Raw genomic sequence first — 20,369 nt, 5'->3', positions numbered from 1 at the left:
TTAAACTATCATTTTGCTTAGGTGCTTCTCTTATGTGCAGTCAAATTATGTGTTATCTTTCAGTATGTAGTTTTAATATGAATGTATCCATTCGTAGGTATTAATATGTACATTAATATGTATTCGTATGTGTATTGATAGGTTTCGTTTTACCTAAGTTACGTCCACACTCACTTTTTTATGCTTCTTTCTCTCCTTGTGTTTCTTTTACTGTTGCTCTGCTGATACTACGTTCTTTACATTTTTTAATTTTTTGAGACAGAGTCTCACTCTGTCACCCAGGCTGGAGCACAGTGGTGCAATCCTGGCTCACTGCAACCTCCACCTCCCTGGTTCAAGTGATTCTCCTGCCTCAGCCTCCTAAGTAGCTGGAATCACAGGTGCATACCACCGCACCCACTGAATTTTTTCTACTTTTAGTAGAGACAAGATTTCACTGTGTTAGCCAGGATGATCTTGACCTCGTGATCCACCCATCTTGGCCTCCCAAAATGCTGGAATTACAAGTGTGAGCCACCACATCTGGCCATATTCTTTTTCTTATTTGAAAGTTAAAAATTATTTTCTTTATTCTATTTGTAATTCACTTTAAATATAAAATAATAAATTTGAGAAATACTGTTAATGTAAAGAATCTAGTATCTCCAACTGTGAATGATGAAAATCTTGGATGCCTTTATACCTTCTATTTTCAAACACACCTACCAATATCTTCTGCAGCTTCATGTAGAGTTTTTCTTTTTTACAACAATCATCTTCACTTTTAATAATTATGTTTAATATATATGTTCTTTATAAAAACATTGACATTTTTTTAGCTATAACAGGTTTAATTGCTTAGTATCATTTCTTTTACAAACTTCATTTCACTTCTTTTAATTAATTGCTATTGTTAATTTCTCTCTTTGCAAGACAAAATTTTTAAAGTATTTTTTCAAAGACACGATTATCATAGATTGAATTGATACCCCCCAAATGATGATATGTTCGAATTGTAATCCTCAGAACCTCAAAATATAACCTTATTTTGAAATAAATGTTGAAGATATAAAGTTTTTGCAATCACTTTTCTTGGGTCGAGGAAGGAACGGTCTGACTCTGTCTCCCAGGCTGGAGTACAATGGCACAATCTTGGCTCACGGCAACCTCCACCTCCTAAATTCAAGCGATTCTCCAGCTTCACCCTCCTGACTAGCTGGGATTACAAGCAGGTGTCATGACGCCTGGCTAATTTTTGTATTTTCAGTAGCTACAGGGTTTCACCATGTTGGCCAGACTGTTCACGAACTCCTGACCTCATGTGATTTGAACACCTCAGCCACCCAAATTGCTGGGATTACAGGCATGAGCCACTGCGCCTGGCCTGCAGTTACTTTTAATGGCAAAATCCGCAATTACTTTTGCGCCAAACTAATAGTTAAGGTGAGTTCATATTGGAGTAGGATGGGCCCTCTAATTCAATATAACTCATGTTCCTACAGAGGAGGAGAGAGTACAGACACACAGACATGGAAGGGGAGAGGCCATGACAGAGGCGCCAAGAGTGGAAGTGCCTCCGCTGAAAGCCAAGGAACGCCAAGTATTGCCAACAAATCACCAGAAGCTGCAGAGGCAAGGGAGAGTTCCACCCTAAGTTTCAGAGGAAATGTGGTTCTCCCCACACCTTGAGTTTGAACTTACAATGTCCAGAACAGTGATTCAACATGTGTCTGTGGTTTTAAACAACTCCATTTATGTTACTTTGCTATGGCAGCCCTTGGACACTCATAGGATGAGGTAATATCACTTATGATGTTATGTTCTTGGACACATATTCCCGTTAATTCACGCATGAGTTTAGTGCATGCCCCAAAATGGAAAGCTTGGGCTCATGCATTTGGGCTGAGATTTTTTTTTCTCTCAACTTTCAGATTATTGCTTCATTTTTTTCCCTCCCTCCCTCCCTCCCTCCTTCCTTCCTTGCTTCCTTCCTTCCTCTTTTTTCTCTTTTCCTTTCTTTCTTTCTTTCTTTCTTCTTTTGCTGATTCTTCCTTCTAGTTGATCTCCAGCACCTGAAGCCCTTCTAAAAAACGTTGGTATGATCATGATTTGCCCTGCAAAAACCGCTCTATCACTGCCCACATGCCCTGCATGTCCGGTTCACTGCTAGAAGTTCTAAGGAGGGTCTCCTGAGGGTATTTTCCACTCACTTACTAAGCAATATTTTAAAAATAATTACTGGTTCTTTGCTCAATTTGCTTAAGCTGTTCTGTATTGAGAGAGTTTCCTTATATTTCCTGAAATGTTTCCAGTACTCATATGGATTCTCCCATATTATCATATTCCTAGTTCAGTTTAATGATCTTTGGTGAAGGCTAGCTTCTGTCAGGGATGGTTATGTCAATAGAGTAGCCTTAGGGGACACGTTTAGAGGGTGTTACAATGGCTACGATGACACTAGCCTTTTGTCTTATCTTTTTACCTATTGGAATGCCTTTATGGGTCATTGGCCACTTCAGCTGGACCTGAGTTTACTTCAAAGTAGGGACGCTTTGGGTTTGTGATGGAGTTGACAGTGACAGTGTTGAAAAAGGACTTGGTCCCCCAGTCCGTCACCTCGTACTCTAAAATTATGTCATTCTAGAGGCAGAAACCCTCATTCTTTTTCTCTCTTTTTTTTTAAAAAAAAGATGGGGTTTCCCCATGTTGGCCAGGCTGATCTTGAACTCCTGACCTCAAGTGATCCACCCGTCTCGGCTTCGCAAAGTGCTGGGATTACAGGCGTGAGCCACCATGTCTGGCCCCCGAAACCCTCATTCTGACTTTCACAAAACACCCTTTCCTCAGACCAGTTCTACTGAATTCTCCTGACAGAGACCTGAGCAGACCCACAGCTGTATGGCAGCACCCTTTGGATCACAGGCATGTGGATAACGTGTCTCCATCTGATGCAGGAAAATTGCAGGTCCTGAGCCTGACAGCACACCTGCTCCTCAGCATAAGCCACACTGAGTGTGGGTCGCCAGCCACATCGGCTTCTCCATCTGGTCTTGGCAGGAAAAGTTCTATAGTAGCTGCAGGAATTTTGGGGAGGTCCTTCAAATGTGTCTCTACTGCTGGGAAAGTTTCTTTACAAGCAGAAAAGTAAAGACAGTCCAGGGTCATTTTAACATGTGTTCACATTGGTGGTCTTCCTAAACACTGAGCCCAGAAGCCAGAGTCCTACTCAAGAAGCTGGAGCTCCTTGACCTAACAGTTCCCACACTTCTGCAAAGCTTCCAACGGTGTCAGCTGGAAGGGACAGGTCATTGTTGCCAACTGTGGCCAGAAGGTGCAAGAAGCCTTGGCATAGCAGACTGCCTGACACTCCACATGCCCTTCTGACTCAGCCCCAAACCAGCAAAACTGCTACATGAAACCATGCGTCTGTCGGTACAGAATTGGCAAAATAAACTGTGCAATACAGGTGCCAAGTCATATGTGTAAAAAAAAATACATTAGATTAATTCTAGGTTAACTGATGTAGAAAGGGTTCAAAGTCTGCAAAAGATGGTGAAACAGGAGTAATTCTGTGTTAAAAGACAAATATTTGCATGAAATTTTGATGTCATCTGTGGTCATAAGAAAGGGCCTATGCATGACAGATGAAGTCAAAACTGTCATTCTTGTGTTCTTAGTCAATGGCATTTTTTCTGGTTTTGAAGTGTTATTTTTGATAGTTTCAATTCATCAGAAAGTCATCTTTTAATTGAAATTTCAGGTTTATTAGCATACATTTGTACATAGTGGTCTTATACCATTTCCCATGTAATGTAGATTACGTTCACTTCCTCATTTGTAATTTTTACAAATTCTTCTTATTCTGTATTTTCTAATGTTTATGTTTTTACTTCTACATTTATTTTGCAGACAGTTGTCCATTACATATATTTTAAAAGCCAGCTTTCATAATTACTAAGTCTGTTGTTTTCTTTATCTAATTGCCTATTTCTTATTTAGCTATACCTAATTAAATCTTCTGTTTTTTTAAACTATTGCTTTTTATACATTATGGCATTTAGCGAAATATGTTAGTTTCTTTTTTTAAATAAGTGACTTCTGCCTGTAAAGTTATCAAGGTTTTGAACAGATATTTTAATAAAGAAGACATACAAATGGTAAATAAGGACATGAGAAAGTGTTCAAGATCATTAGTAGTCATCAAGAAAATACCAGTGAAAACCACAGTCAGATATCACGACCCACGTATTAGGATTGCTGAAATAAAAGGACAATTACCGGAACTCTTAAGTATTCCTGGTGGCAGAAAAAAATTGAACAACCATTTTGGAAAAAGGCTTGCAGCTTTGTACTAAACTAAACATACATCTACCCTGTGTCCCAGCAATTCCACTCCTAGAAAGAAAAACATGTCATCACAAAAGACTTGTACATAAGTGTTCATAGCAACGTTAGTCATAATAGGCAAAAACTGGAAGCAGCCCAGGTGTCCATCAGCAGGAATGGATAAGCCAACTTTGAGGTATTCATGCCTTCAACAACCAGTGTGCAGCATTGAGAAGGAAATGAAAAGATCCCGTGCAGCCACGTGACTGAATCTCAAAAACATGTTGCCTTGCAAAAAAAAAAGAGTATATATTGCATGACTCTATTTACATGAAGTTCTAAAGTAAATAAATTATGGCAAAAACAAACAAACAAACAAACAAAAACAACCTGAAATCAGAGCCATGATTACCTCTGGAGTGGTGGAACAGGTAGATGTGGTAAAAAGTGAGTGGATGTGATGTGGCCCCAGTCATTGCTTTTGGGAGGGAGAGGGAGAAGAATGCTGGGAGCATTCTGTTCTTAGCGAGGTCAACCCTCAGGAGAAACTGGATTACCAGAGGCCTAACCTGCTGAGGGTGTTTGTTTTTTGAGACAAGGTCTTGCTCTGTCATGCAGGCCAGAGTGCGGTGGCACAATCACAGCTCACTGCAGCCTTGACCTTCTGGGCTCAAGTGATCCTCCCACCCACCTCAGCCTCCCAAGTAGCTGGGACTACAGGCAGATGCCACCATGCCCCACTCTACAGTAATTTTTATATTTTTTTGTAGAGATGGGGTTTCATCATGTTGCCCAGGCTGGTCCTGAACTCCTGGGCTCAAGTGATCTGCCTGCCCCAGCCTCCCAAAGTACTGGGACTGCAGGTGTGAGCCACTGTGCCCAGCCTGCTGGGTTTTTATCAGAGCCTAACCAACCTGGGAAAAGAGAAACACACAACTCCAGCCCACTCTAGCAGTCTCTTTCTCATGTGGAAAAACTGAGGAGCACTTGTAAGTTCACAGTCCAAGGACACAGGCTCACCAGGGACTGAGGGCTACTCCCGAGACTCTAGAATGCTTTTCCTCACCCCACACCTTACCACTGCATGACTAAAGGACTATTTGCAGCAGTTCCTTTTACCTGGGACATTATGTCCTACTACCAAGAAAAAGTTACAAGACATACTACAACATAAAAACACAGTTTGAAGAGAAAGCATGCATCAGAACCAGAGTCAGATATGACAGGGGTGTTGGAATGACCAGATCAGGAATTTAAAACAACTGTAATTAACATGTTAAGGGTTCGAATGGATACAGTACATGGCATGCAAGAACAGATGGGCTTGTAAGAAGGGAGATGAAAATTCTGAGCAGGAACTAAAGAGAAATGCTAAAGACCAAACTTACTATAAAAGAAATCAAGAACGCCTTTGCTAGGCTTACTGGTAAACTGAATATGGCTGAGGAAAGAAGCTGTGAGCTTGAAGCTTCTTCAGCAGAAACTGTCAAAACTGAAAAAGCAAAGAGGAAAAGAGAAGTGTGAGAACAGGAGCAAATGTTAAGAATTGCATTCAACTTCTCAGACACACAAAGAAAATGGAGTCAAATATTTAAAATGTTGACATTAAAAAAACCTCACAAACCCAGAATTCTGTATGTCGTGAAGTTACTCCTCAAAAATGAAGGAAAAATAAAGACTTTCTTAGACAAACAAAAAACCGAGGGAATTTGTTGCTAGTAACTGTTGCAAGAAATATTAAAAATAATTTTTTTAGAGAGAAGGAAAATGATAAAGTTCAGAAATTCGAAACTACATAAAAATGGAAGAGAATTAGAGATGAAATAAGTGAAGGTAAAATAAAAACTTTTATTTTTCTTAATCTTAATTGCCCCAACAGATCACAATTATTTGGTTATGTATGCTTATATGTGTGTGTGTGTGTGTGTGTGTGTGTGTGTGTGTGTATGCTTATGTACACACATATATATATGTAAGCAAACACAGCCAAATAATTGTTGGGAGAATTAGGATTATTTTGTTATTATAGGCTATCATATCACCAGTAGAGCAGCATAGTGTTACTTGAGATTGGACTGGGATTAGTTGTAAACGTACATTGCAAACTCTAGGGCAACACTAAGAAAAGTAAAACAAGAAGTAAGGCCAGGCACAGTGGCTCTCGCCTGTAATCCCAGCACTTTGGGATGCTGAGGCAGGCAGATCATGAGGTCAGGAGTTCAAGACCAGCCTGACCAACAGGGTGAAACCCTGTCTCTACTAAAAATACAAAAACTAGCCAGACGTGATGGCACACTCCTGTAATCCCAACTACTCAGGAGGCTAAGGCAGGAGAAGCGCCTGAACCCGGCAGGCAGAGGTTGCAGTGAGCTGAGATCATGCCACTGCATTCCAGCCTGGGTGACAGAGTGCTGGCAATGCTAACAATGAAAGAGAATGAAATCAAACAAGCAGCATAGTTTTATTGGTTATTATTTTGCATAATGTAGGAAGGTTCTAAACACTCCTCAAAATATTCCAAAATATTCAAAAGACATCATTTAATAAATCATACATAAGCTATTATAGATATTATAAATATCTATTTAGAAAGGTAAAAAAATTAAGGGTGACTTTAAAAGTTGTTTTTAAATGTTGAGTGACTTTAAAATGTAAAAAAAAATTTGAGTGACTTTAAAATTTTAAAAAATTTCTAAGAGTTTTTTCTTAATTCTAGAAAGGTTCTAAAGTGTGCAAATCATAAAAAAGGCACATTAAAGGATGTGAACGTACTTTAAAATTTTTTCTATTTATCCATTTTATTTTTTTATTGTACTTTAAGTTCTGGGGTACATGTGAAGATCTTGCAGGATTGTTGCATAGGTACACACATGCCATGGTGGTTTGCTGTCTCCATCCCCCCATCACCTACATCAGTCACTTCTCCCAGTGTTATCCCTCCCCACTGTCCCTCCCTGCGCCCCCCAACATACCCCTGTGTGTGATGTTCCTCTCCCTGTGTCTATGTGTTCTCATTGCTTGACACCCACCTATGAGTGAGAACATGTGGTGTTTGGTTTTCTGTTCTTGCATCAGTTTGTTGAGAATGTTGGTTTCCAGATTCATCCAAGTCCCTACAAACGACATAAACTCATCATTTTTTATGGCTGCATGGTATTCCATGGTGCATATGTGCCACATTTTCTTTATCCAGTCTATCATTGATGGGCATTTAGGTTGGTTCCAAGTCTTTGCTATTGTAAACAGTGCTGCAGTGAACATACATGTGCATGTGTCTTTATAAGAATGATTTGTAGTCCTTTGGTATATACCCAGTAATGGGATTGCTGAGTCAAGTGGAATCTCTATTTCTAGGTCCTTTAGGAATCGCCACACTGTCTTCCACAATGGTTGACTAATTTACACTCTCACCAACAGTGTAAAAGTGTTCCTATTTCTCCACATCCTTTCCAGCATCTGTTGTCTCTAGATTTTTTAATAATTGCATTCTAACTGGTGTGAAATGGTATCTCAGTGTGGTTTTGATTTGTCTTTCTCTAATGACCAGTGATGATGAGCATTTTTTCATGTTTCTTGGCCTCATAAATGTTTTCTTTGGAAAAGTGTCTGTTCATATCCTTCACCCGGTTTTGAATGGGTTTGTCTGTTTTTTTCTTCTAAGTCTGCTTTAGCAAACATACTTTTAAATAGCTAAACAAAGACTAATGTGACAACAATTAAAATCTGTTTACTAATTTTCAAAATCCAAATCATAAGTGACAATACCCTTAGAAAACTGGCTGAAATATCTTCTAAATATTCAGAGGTTAGAAAAATATAAATAGTCAAATTTTAAAAAAGTTTAAAAGTGGGCTAAAGCAATTCTGTTATATATAAAATAAAGAAAACTTATAAATACAGCATAGGGTAAATACAAATTTTAAATAAATGTACCATTATCCTAAAAGCTAATTACCTTTAAGTGAATGAGTTTTGAGCAAAACAGTTGCTCCTAGTTTGAACACAATAGGAATTCAGTAAAGGTTTGGAGAAAATGTAACATAATTCAAATGCCTTTATATCATAATCATTTTAATATGTAAGGTTGTGAGATTTTATTCGGCAATGTTCATTAAATAGGATTTTTCAGAAATGCAAATGGAAAAAATGATAACTACTATTGCTACATAGAATTCAGTAATTGGCCTAAACAATAGCTTCAGAGTAAATAGATTGCTACTGGAGAAAGTTCAATATAAGAAAAATATTTCTGGCAGGGAACAGTGGCTCACACCTGTAATCCCAGCACTTTCAGAGGCTGGGGAGGGTGGATTACTTGAAGTCAGTAGTTCGAGATCAGCCTGACCAACATGAAGAAACCTTGTCTCTACTAAAAATACAAAATTAGCCGGGCACGGTGGCACATGCCTGTAATCCCAGCTACTCAGGAGGCTGAGGTGGGAGAATCACTTGAACTCGGGAGGCGGAGGTTGCGGCGAGCTGAGATTGCACCATTGCACTCCAGCCTGGGTGACGAGAGCAAAACTCTGTTTCAGAAAAACAAAACAAACAAAAAAACACTTCAGCATCTGGATAAGCACTATAGAAAATAAAGGTTTTTAGAAAGTGATTTTTAGACTTTGCTAAGATTGTGATTGAGCAGAGAAATGGCATGGCATGAAGGTAGATGGGCAAAGACTTAGGAATGCAACTGCAATAAACTTCATTCAGTAATACACAGAATAAAATGTGGCATGAGCCCAAAGAAAGGAGAAAAATATTCTGAAATTAATTGTGGCTAAATAGTGGGAATGTCTCGAATGCCATGTTGAAGAATCTGAACAATTTTATAAAGTAGGAAAATTTGAAATATAAAAAAACTTTGAGTAAAAAGCATGAGATTTAATTCACATTTGGGTTTCTACATAAAGAAAGAGAGCTGAGAAATTCTAGGGTAGTAGATTAAATACTTTGTAAAATAATTCAGGAAAGAAATAATAAACATTTAATCTTATGGAGAAAGAGGAAGATATTTTTATTGATATATACCAAGTATACTGAAATTTGCTTAAAGATGTTATCTTAGAGTAACAAAAACATGAGGGAGGAAAGACAAATGACAAAATCTCATACACTTTCACTATAAAACAATACTGAGTAAAAATAGAATGAACAACATCTCAAATGTATTGCTAAATCACCCACAAAAATGAATATTCCCAGCATCCAAAAATATCGAAGAGGCTGAAAATATAATGATGAATGGATGCTGATGCGACAGTTGCCCTGGGCCCCTGCTGATCTTCCGACCACCAGAGTTGACCTAATAGCAGCAGAGGTCAGGAAGCAAATATTTTAACTATGCAAATGAGGTATGAACCCTGAGAACCTCCTGACAGTTTGGACCCTTTCACTTAGTGAAACAGTGAACCTAAAAATAGCTTCCCAAGAGGCACACAGATGTTGGGGAAATTTGTCTGTGTTAAAAAATAAAAATTCTTCTCTAAAACTTTCTCACTATAAACTTGCCCTGCTTGCATTCAAAATCCAGCTTATGTTGCTTGTGTGATCTAGGGAAACCCACTCTACAAAATTAGCCTGAAGTGCTGGATTTTAAGTCTAGAGCACTTGGCAAAACAAAATCAAGTCCTCTTTGCAGGACACGATTTCACCTTGCCAGTACAGGATACCCAGATTGTCACAGACAAAATCCTGCACAAGATAAATCCTGCATAATAAAAAAATTACCAGCTACAGCAGGGAAAAAGCCACAATAATGTCTTTAGCGTAGATAACTGACACCCTGGAATTTGATGCTGAGCCGTGCAAGCAGCTAAGAAAGAGGGCAAGGTAAATGCATTTTCAAATTAAACCTGAGTTACCACTAACAGACCTTTATTAAAGGCATTTTAAAATATATATTCTATTAAGGAAAAGGATGTTTTTTAAGCGATCTCAATTCTTAGGATGAACTGATATACCAGAGGTAACGGAGTGCGAAGAAATTAGAAAGGGAGGAACAGAGCAAGATGATGAGTGTAGAAGTCTACACTCTTTGTTCCCTTACAGGAACACCAAATTGTAACAACTGTGCACAAAAAGCACCATCACAAGAATGAAATATCAGGTGAGCAATCTCAGTACATGGTTTTAACTTCATATCACAGAAAGGGACATTGAAGAGGGCAGGAAAGACAGTCTTCACACCCCAATGCTATCCCTCCCTCCTCCTTCCTGCAGGAGAAATCTGTGCACTTGGGGGAGGGAGGGCACAGTGACTGTGAGGTTTTGCACTGAGCTCGCCGCTGCCCTGTCACAGCGGAAAGCAGAACAAGGCTGTACTCAACTGACATCTGCCAAGGGAGAGAGCATCTGGACCAGCCCTAGCTGGGAATCACCCATTCCAGAGATTAAGAGCTTGAGTTCCAGCAAGCCTCAGCGCTCTGGGTCCCTAAGTAAACTTGAAGGGCAGTCTAGGCCACAAGGACTGCAATTCTTAAGCAAGTCCTAGTGCTGAGCGGGGCTCGGGGCCAGCGGATTGGAGGGTCATGTGACGTACCGAGACACCAGCCAGGGTGGCTAAGGGAGTGTTGCACAGCCTGGGGAAATCTACCTGTTGGGAGAACGAGAGCAGAGTGACTGGAGGATTTTACTTAAAACTCAGTGCTGCCCTGGCATAGTAGAGACCCGGCAGGATTCATCACTTGCTGACTAAAGATCCCCACAGCCCTCAGCCCTGAGTAACCAACAGTGATACCCAGGTAATACACCACAGGCCTAGAGCTCTGAGACTTGCTGGCTTTGGGGGTGGCCCACACATTCACAGCTATGGTGACGATGGTGAAACACTCCTTCTGTTTCAGAAAAGCAGGGGGGAAGAAATGGAGGGAACTGTCTTGCACCTTAGGTACCGGCTCAGCCACAATGGGGTAGAGCACCAGGCAGGCTCTTGGGGTTCCTGAGTTCAGGCCAAGGCTCTTGGTCAGCATTTCTGGACCTGCCGTGGGCCAGGCTGGAGCCCACTGCCCTGAAGGGTGAGAACCAGGTCTCCTGCAGTCACCACAAGCTGACTGAAGAGACCCTGGGCTTGAAGTAAACAACGGTGGTAGCCTGGCAGAACCCCACATGGGTCGGTGGTGGTGGTGGCCACAGAAAGAGGCTCCCCTGCCCGTGGAAAGGGAGAGAAGAGTCAGACTTTGTCTTGTTGTTTGGGTGCCAGCTTAGCCACAGCAGAACACAACACTAGACACATTTCTAAGGTTTTCGACTTCAATACTTGGCTCCCAGACAGCATCTCTGGACCCACCCAGGGCTTGGGGGAACTTGCTGCTCTGAAGGGAGGAACAAAGCCTTGGCCAGCTTTGCCACGTGCTAATCACAGAGCCCTAGGGCCTCGAGTGAACTTAGGCGAACTTAGGGGTTAGCCAGGTAGTGGTTACAGTGGGCCTTTGGTGAGACCCAAGGCTGTGCTTGACTGTTCAGGTCTAAAACAGCACAGTTCTAGTGGTGGTGACCACAGGGGTGCTTGTTTCCCCCCACCCCCAGTTCCAGGAGGCTTGGCAAAGAGAGAAAGAGACTCTATTTGGGAGAAAGAAAGGGAAAAGAATAAGAGTCTCGGCCTGTTAGAATTAGATTTTGACCTTCAGGTACCACCAAGGTGGTAGCTCTCTGAGTCTGCAAGAACCACAACGTCATTGGGTTTAGGGGCTTTGAATACCTAGAAAGCCTTTCCAAGAAGAATGGGTATAAATAAACAAGCCTAGACTATGAAGACTGCAATAAATGCTTAACTCTTAAATGCCCAGGCACCAACTAACATCTACAAGCATCGAGACCATTCAGGAAAAAAAAAAAAAAAGACCTATGAAATTAACTAAACAAAGGGCTGGGGATTAATGCTGAATAAACAGAGATATGCGACCTTTCAGACAGATAATTCAAAATAGCTCTGATAAGGAAACAAAAAAAAAAATTCAAGATAACATAGAAAATAAATTCAGAATTCTATCAGATAAATTTGACAAAGAGATTAAAGTTATTTTTAAAAATTGAGCAGAAATTTTGGAATTTAAAAATATAACTGACATACTGCGGAATGCATCAGAGTCTCTTAATAGCAGAATTGATCAAGCAGAAGAAAGAATTAATGAGCTTGAAGACAGGCCATTTTAAAATAGAGTTAGAGAAGACAAAAGAGTAAAGAGAATTAAAAAAAAATGAAGCATGGTTACAAGATCTAAAAAATAGACTCAAAAGGGCAAATCTAAGAGTTATTAGAGGAGATAGAAAGAGAGGAGATAGAAAAAGAGAGATGGGGAAGAAAGTTTATTCAAATGGATAATGATATAGAACTTCCCAGATCTTAAAAGTAGCAAGAGAAAAGAAACAAATAATGTGCCATGGAAGTTCAACACTTCTGGCAGTAGACCTTTCTTTTTCTTTCTTTCTTTTTTTTTTTTTTTTTTTTGAAATCGAGTTTGGCTCATGTTTCCCAGACTAGAGTGCAATGATGTGATCTCGGCTCACTGCCACCTCTGCCTCCCAGGTTTAAGCGATTCTCCAGCCTCAGCCACCCGAGTAGCTGGGACTACAGGCTTGTGCCACTACATCTGGCTAATTTTGTATTTTTAGTAGAGACAAGGTTTTTTCATGTTGGTCAGGCTGGTCTCAAACTCCCAACCTCAGGTGATCCTCCCACCTCGGCCTCCCTAAGTGTTGGGATTACAGGCATGAACCTTCATGCTTGCCTAGCAGCAGAATTTCTAGCAGAAATTTTACAGGCCAGGAGAGAATGGCATAACATATTTAACATGCTGAGGAAACACACTTTTACCCTAGAATAGTATCTGGCAAAAAAAAAAAAAAAAAAAAAATCCTTCAAGCATGAAGGAGAAATAAAGACCTTTCCAGACCAAAAAAAGCTGAGAAATTTTATTAACATCACACTTGTCCTAAGAGAATTGCTAAAGGGAGTTCTTCAATCAGAAAACGACATTAACGAGCAATAAAAATCATCTGAAGGTACAAAACTTACTGGTAATAGCACATAAAAACACAGACTATAATAACACTGTAACTGTGGTGTGTAAAATACTCTTATCTTAAATAGAAAGACTCAATGATGAACCAATCAAAAATAATAATTACAACAAATTTTCAAGATGTGGACAGTACAATGAGGCATAAAGACAAACCACAAAAAGTTAAAAAGTGGAAGGATGAAGTTGACGTGTAGAGGTTTTATTCATTTTATTTTTGCTTGTTTATTTGTTTGTTCAATTAGTGTTGTCATCAGCTTAAAATAATGGCTTATAAAACAGTTTTGCAAGCTTCATGGTAACCTCAAATTGAAAAACACATAATGAATACACAAAATATAAAAAGCAAGAAATTAAATCCTATCACCAATAAAAATTGCCTCCAGTAAAAGGAAGACAGGACAGAGAAAAATGGAAAAGAAGACCACAAAACAACCAGAAACAACAAAACAGCAAAAGTAAGTCCTTACATATTAATAATAATATTAAACATAAAAGGAGTAAATTTTCCATTCAAAAGACATAGAGTGGCTAAATGGATACAAAAGCAAGACCCATGACTGTTGCTTATAAGAAACACACCTCTTCTATAAATATACACATAGACCAAAACTAAAAGGATGAATAAAGATACTGCATGACAGTGAAAGCAAGAAAAAGAAAAAAGTAGCTATACTTATGTCAGACAAAATAGATTACAAGACAAAAACTGTAGTAAGAGACAAAGAAGGTTATTGTATAATGAATGGTAAATGACTCAATCCAGAAAGAGAATATAACAATTATAAATATATATGCACCCAACACTGAAGAACCCAAGCCTAATGGGTTAATGGGTACAATGATAGAGAATACCCATAATGGGTATATTCGATAAAAGCTGCGGACCTCCACACTTCACTTTCAGCATTGGACAGATATTCCGGACAGAAAATCAACAAAGAAACATCAGACTTAATCTGTGCTATAGGACAAATGGACTTAATATATATTTACAGAACATTTCAACCAATGACCACAGAATAGACATTTTTCCCCTCAACACATGAATCATTCTCAAGAATAGAACATAAGTTAGGTTACAAAACAAGTCTTAAAACATTCCAAAAAACTGAAATACTATCAAGCATCTTCTCTGGCCACAATTGAATAAAACTAGAAATCAATAACTAGAGGAATTTTGGAAATTATACAGACACATGGAAATTAAACACTATGGCCCAAAATGATCAGTGATTCAATGAAGAAATCAGAAGGAAATTGAAATTTTTCTTGAAACAAATGTTAAGGAAACACAACATGCCAAAACCTATGAAATATAATGAAAACAGGGAAATTTATAGCTATGAGAGCCTGCATCAAGAAAGAAAGAAAACTTCAAATAAATAATTTAAGAATGGATCTTAACAAAAAGACAAGAGCAAACCAAACACAAAATTAGTAGGAAAAAATAAAGATCAACACAAAAACAAATGAATTTGAAATTAAGAAAGCAATACAAGAGATCAACAAAATGAAAAGTTAGTTTTTTGAAACAATAAATAAAATTGACAATGAAAAAAAAGAGACCAGAGGCAAATAAATAAAATAAGAGTTGAAAGAAAAAAAAAGACATTAGAACTGATACCACAGAAATTCAAAGGATCATTAGTCACTAGTATGGGCAACTTTATTCCAATGAATTGGAAAACCTAGAGAAAATGGGCAAATTCCTGGACATATACAACCTACCAAGATTAAACCATAAAGAAATCCAAAACCTGAATAGACCATTAACAAGTAATGAGATCAATGCTGTAATAAAAAGTCTCTCCATAAAGAAAAACCTGGAACCCGATGGCTTCACAGCAAAATTCTACCAAACATTTAAAGAACTAATACCAGTCCTGCTCAAACCATTCTAAAAAGTAGAGGAGGAGGAAATATTTCCAAACTCCTTTTATGAGGACAAAACCAGACAAACACACACACACACACACACACACACACACACACACACAAAACTACAGGACAATATCTCTGCTAACTATTCATGCAAAAAGCCTTAACAAAATACTAGCAAACTGAATTAAACAATACCTGAGAAGGAACATTCATCATGACTAAATGGGATTTATCCCAGGGACATAAGAATACTTTAACATAAGCAAATCAATCAATGTCATAAATCATATCAATAGAATGAAGGACAAAAACCATGTGATCATTTTAATTGATGCTGATATTGACAAAATTCAACACCCCTCCATGATAAAAATCCTCAAAAAGAAACAGGCATAGAAGGAACATACCTTAACATAGCAAAAGACATATATGACAGACCCACAGCTAGTATCATACTGAATGGGGAAAAAGTGAAACCCTTTCCTCTAAGATCTGGAACGTGACGATGATGCCAACTTTCACCACTGTTACCCAACATAGTACTGGAAGTCCTAACTAGAGCAATCAGCCAAGGGAAGGACATAAGGGGCATCCAAATCGGAAAGGAAGAAGTCCAATTTTCCTAGTTTGCAGATGATATGAGCTTACATTTATTTGGAAAAACCCAAAGACTCCAAAAAAAAAAAAAAAGTGTAGAACTGATAAACAGTTTTAGAAAAGTTGCAGAGTTGGGGAAAAAAAGACATTAGAACTGATACCATAGAAATCAGCATACAAAATCCACACATAAAAACCAGTAACATTTCTGTATTCCAACAGCGAACATTCAGGAAAAGAAATAAAAGAAGTAATTCCATTTACAATAACCACAAATAAAATTAAATACCTAGGAATCAAAAAGAAGTGAAAGATCTCTACAATGAAACTACAAAACCCTGAAGAGAGACATTGAAGAGAACAGAAAACAATGTAAAGATATTTCATGTTCATGGATTGGAAGATTCAATATTTTTCAAATGTCTACACTACTCAAAGCAATCTACAAATCCAATGCTATTTCTATCAAAATACCAATGACATTCTTCACAGAAACACAGCAATCTTAAAATTTATATAGAACCACAAAAGATCCAGACTAGCCAAAGCAAGAAGAATAAAACTGGAGGAATCACATTACCTGACTTCAAATAATACCACACAGTACAGCAACCAAAACGACGTGGTATTGGAATAAAAATAGAAGCATAAATCAATGGAACAAAACGGATCACCCAGAAACAAATCCACACATCTACAGTGAACTCCTTTTTGACAAAGTTGCCAAGAACATACAGTGGGGAAAGGACAGTCACTTTAATACACCATGCTAGGAAAACTGGATTTCCGTAGGCAGAAGAATGAAACTTGACTTCTATCTCTCACCATATACAAAAAATTAAATCAAAATGGATGAAAGACTGAAATCTAAGATGTCAAACTATGAAACTATTTCAAGAAAACATTGAAGAAACTCTGCAGGATATTAGCCGGGGCAAAAATTTCTTGAGTAATACCCTACAAACACAGACAACTAAAGCAAAAACAAACAAATGGGATCACATCAAATTTAAAAGCTCCTGCGCAGCAAAGGAAATGTCAACAAAGCAAAGAGACAACCCGCAGAATGGGAGGAAATATTTCCAAACTACCTATCTGACAAGGGATGTATAACCAGAATATATAAGGAGCTCAAACAACTCTATAGGAAAAATATAATCATCAGATTTAAAAATAGGCAAAAGATCTGAACAGGCACTCCTTAAAAGAAGACATATAAATGGCAAGCAGGCATATGAAAAGAAGATCAATATCATTGATTATCAGAGAAATGCAAATCAGAACTACAATGAGGTATCATCTTACCACAGTTAAAGTGGCTTTTATCCAAAAGGCAGGCACTAACAAATGCTGAGGAGGATGTGGAAAATAGAGAACCCTCATACACTTTTGATGAGATTGTAAATTACTATAGTCACTACGGAGAACAGTTTGGAGGGTCCTCAAAATACTCAAAATAGAGCTACCATATGAACCAGCAATCTAACTGCTTGGTATATGCCCAAAAGAAAGGAGATAAGTGTATGAACGAGATATCTGCATTCTGTGTTCATTGCAGCACTGTTCACAATAGCTAAGAGTTGAAAGCAACCTACATGTTCATCAGCAGACAAATGGATAAAGAAAATGTGGTGCATATACACAGTGGAGTACTATGCAGACATAAAAAGAATGAGATCTTGTTATTTACAACAGTGTAGGTGGAACTGGAGGTCATCATACTAGTGAAATAAGTCAGACTTGGAAAGACAGGCTTCACTTGTTCTCACTTATTTGTGGGTGCTAAATATCAAAACAGTTGAACTCATGGAGAGAGAGAGTAGAAGGATGATTACCAGAGGCTAGGAAGGGTAGTGGGGGCCGAAAGAGGAAAGTAGAGATGGTTAACAAGTACAAAACATACATATACATACGTGTGTGTGGGTGGGTAGGTGGGTGGCTGTGTGTACACAAATAGAATGAATAAGACAGTATTTGATAGCTCAATAGGGTGACTCTAGGCAATAATCCTTTGATTGTACATTTAAAAATAACTCAGAGTATAATTGGATTGTTTGCAATTTAAAGAATAAATGCTGAAGGGGATGGATACCCCATTTTCCATGATGTCATTATTGCTTATTACATGTCTGTCAAAGTATCTCAAGTACCCCATAAACGTATACATCTACTATGGACCTACAAAAAAAATTTTAATTTTTAATATTTTAAAAAAGAAAGCAGACTGGTAAATCTAAAAGTGTATTAGTATTATAAAATCTTAGTAATAATTGTTTGCAAGGAAGGCGGAAGTAAATATAAAGTAACTTTAGATTTTGTGCTAAGTATGTATCTTATGTTTAAGAGTAGCTTAACATAACAAGTAAGAGCAGCTTGTAACAATAGGGGTAGAATATATAAGCTCCCAACAAGTACAATTAAATCAGTTTAAATCCATTAAGTCAAAGTAATAAACAAGAAAACAAATAAAGAGCAGGGCAATTAGAAACTGTAAAATAAAATGGCAGATGTAATGCAAATATCCCATTAATCACAATGAATGTAAACGAGATAGACACAGTAAAACAGTTTGTAGGATTAGATTTGATAAAGTCTAACTAAACGATTCTTGAAAGAAACACTTGAAATTACTACACAGAAAGGTTGAAAGTAAAAGAACGGAGAAAAGATAAACTCACTAAATACAAATCAAAAGAAATCTGGTTCAGAGCTAAGAATGTCAGAGAGATTAAATTTCAGGTAAAAGGAGTGTAAGATTATAATCATAAAACATTAACCAATGACACACAACAGTTTTAATCTTTATAAAACTAATACACAGTCTCAAAAATATACGTAAAAAAACATACACAATCATAAAGGTAGATTGAGAAATCTAACAGCACATGAGAGATTAAAGAGAAAAATATTTGAACAAATAGTCACAGGTCCCTTCTTACATGCCAGGCACTCTTTGATTCGCAGGAGATGCTATAAAAACAAAATGAATTCTTACAAAAATGCCTGCCCTCACGGAGCTTATACTCTAGTAACATGTATATGGTATTCTAAGGGGATGAGTACTATGGAAAAATAGAAGACAAAAGAGGAACTTAGGGAGGGTGTTGGCCTTGCTGAAGAGTGTTTAGGAAAAGCCTCCCTGGAAATGTAGTTTTTGAGCAACATTGAAGGGAGGTGAAGAACGAAGGACAGATACCTGCATTTCTAGGGGAGGAATATTTCAGAGAAACAGAAACTTCTAAGGGCTTTAAAGGGACATGTCCAAGAAACAGCAAATAGGAGAGTATTTTTAGAATGTGTTGATTTAGAGGGTGATCTAGTGGCAGACCTAGGTCTTTGATCAAGTAAGACCAAAAGGTAAAGACTGGAGAGAGAGAAAGTCACTCAGTGGCTGCAGGCGATTGCGCGGACCGGTGAGGAGGAGGAAAGGAAGGAGTCAAATCTCAACAAGCATCACACTGGCATATTTTATGAAGAGTGAAATTGAGTTAGAAATCAGTGAAGAATAACATGAAATTTATACAGCTGGGCATTTACAAATGCATTTCTCAGTAACTTGTGGATCATATATTGCACATAATAAATATTTTAAAATACCTAGATGTGAACAAAACATAAATACAGCATATCAAAATGTATGGGATATAGTCAAAGTATTACAAGGGAAATTTATACTCTTAAATACTTATTTGCAAAAGCTCAAAAATCTACTTCACGATTGACAAAATGAGCAGCAGCGGAGCGTTCTTAAAGAAACTGGAGAAAAAAGAATCTGTGGAATCTAAAAGGATCAAATTCATAGAAGCAGAGAGCTGAACGCTGAACGGTTGTTAGGAGGGGCTGAAGGGTTGGGAGAGATCAGAAGATGGTTAAAGGGTATATATACCCTCGCATCTCTGAGGTGAATAAGGTCTGAAAACGTAACGTACGGCATGGTAGCTACACTTCATAGTAACGTATCATGCACTTGAAATTTGCTAAGGGAATAGATCTTGACTATTCTCACCACATAACAACAACAGAACAAGTGACTAGGTGAGGTGATGGATATGCTAATTACCTTAGTTGTGGTTGTCATTTCATAATATATATGTCTATCAGAACATCACATTGCATACCTTAAATATACATAATTTTTATTTGTCAATTAGACCACAACATACTTAAGAAAAGAGAAAGCATATGAAAAAGTAGGGAGGGAAATGAATACAATAGAAAAGATAGATTAACCTAAAACTAAGTTCTTGAAAAAGACTAATAAAATTCTTAAACTTATTGCATGATTGACCAAGAAGAGAAAGAAAAAAAAAAAAAAAAGAAATCGTGATAGCAATAAAATGGAAACGTACCTAGGTATCTATGCAGAATTGCAATGGAAGGAAATAGTATAGTCCCATTTTACAAAAATGAAAACTTAGGTCAAATTCAGTTTTTCAGAAAAATATATTTCATAATATAGACTCAAAAAATTAAATAGATTTATAAAAATACAAAGTAAAAATGCAGGAAGAAGAAGGAGGAAGGAAGAAAGGGATCAAAAACTGGAAGAGAACAAGAATGCTGATT

Source organism: Saimiri boliviensis, chromosome 10, assembly GCF_048565385.1.
Source record: "Saimiri boliviensis isolate mSaiBol1 chromosome 10, mSaiBol1.pri, whole genome shotgun sequence".
Lineage (NCBI taxonomy): Eukaryota > Metazoa > Chordata > Mammalia > Primates > Cebidae > Saimiri > Saimiri boliviensis.
This window is presented reverse-complemented; position numbering follows the sequence as displayed.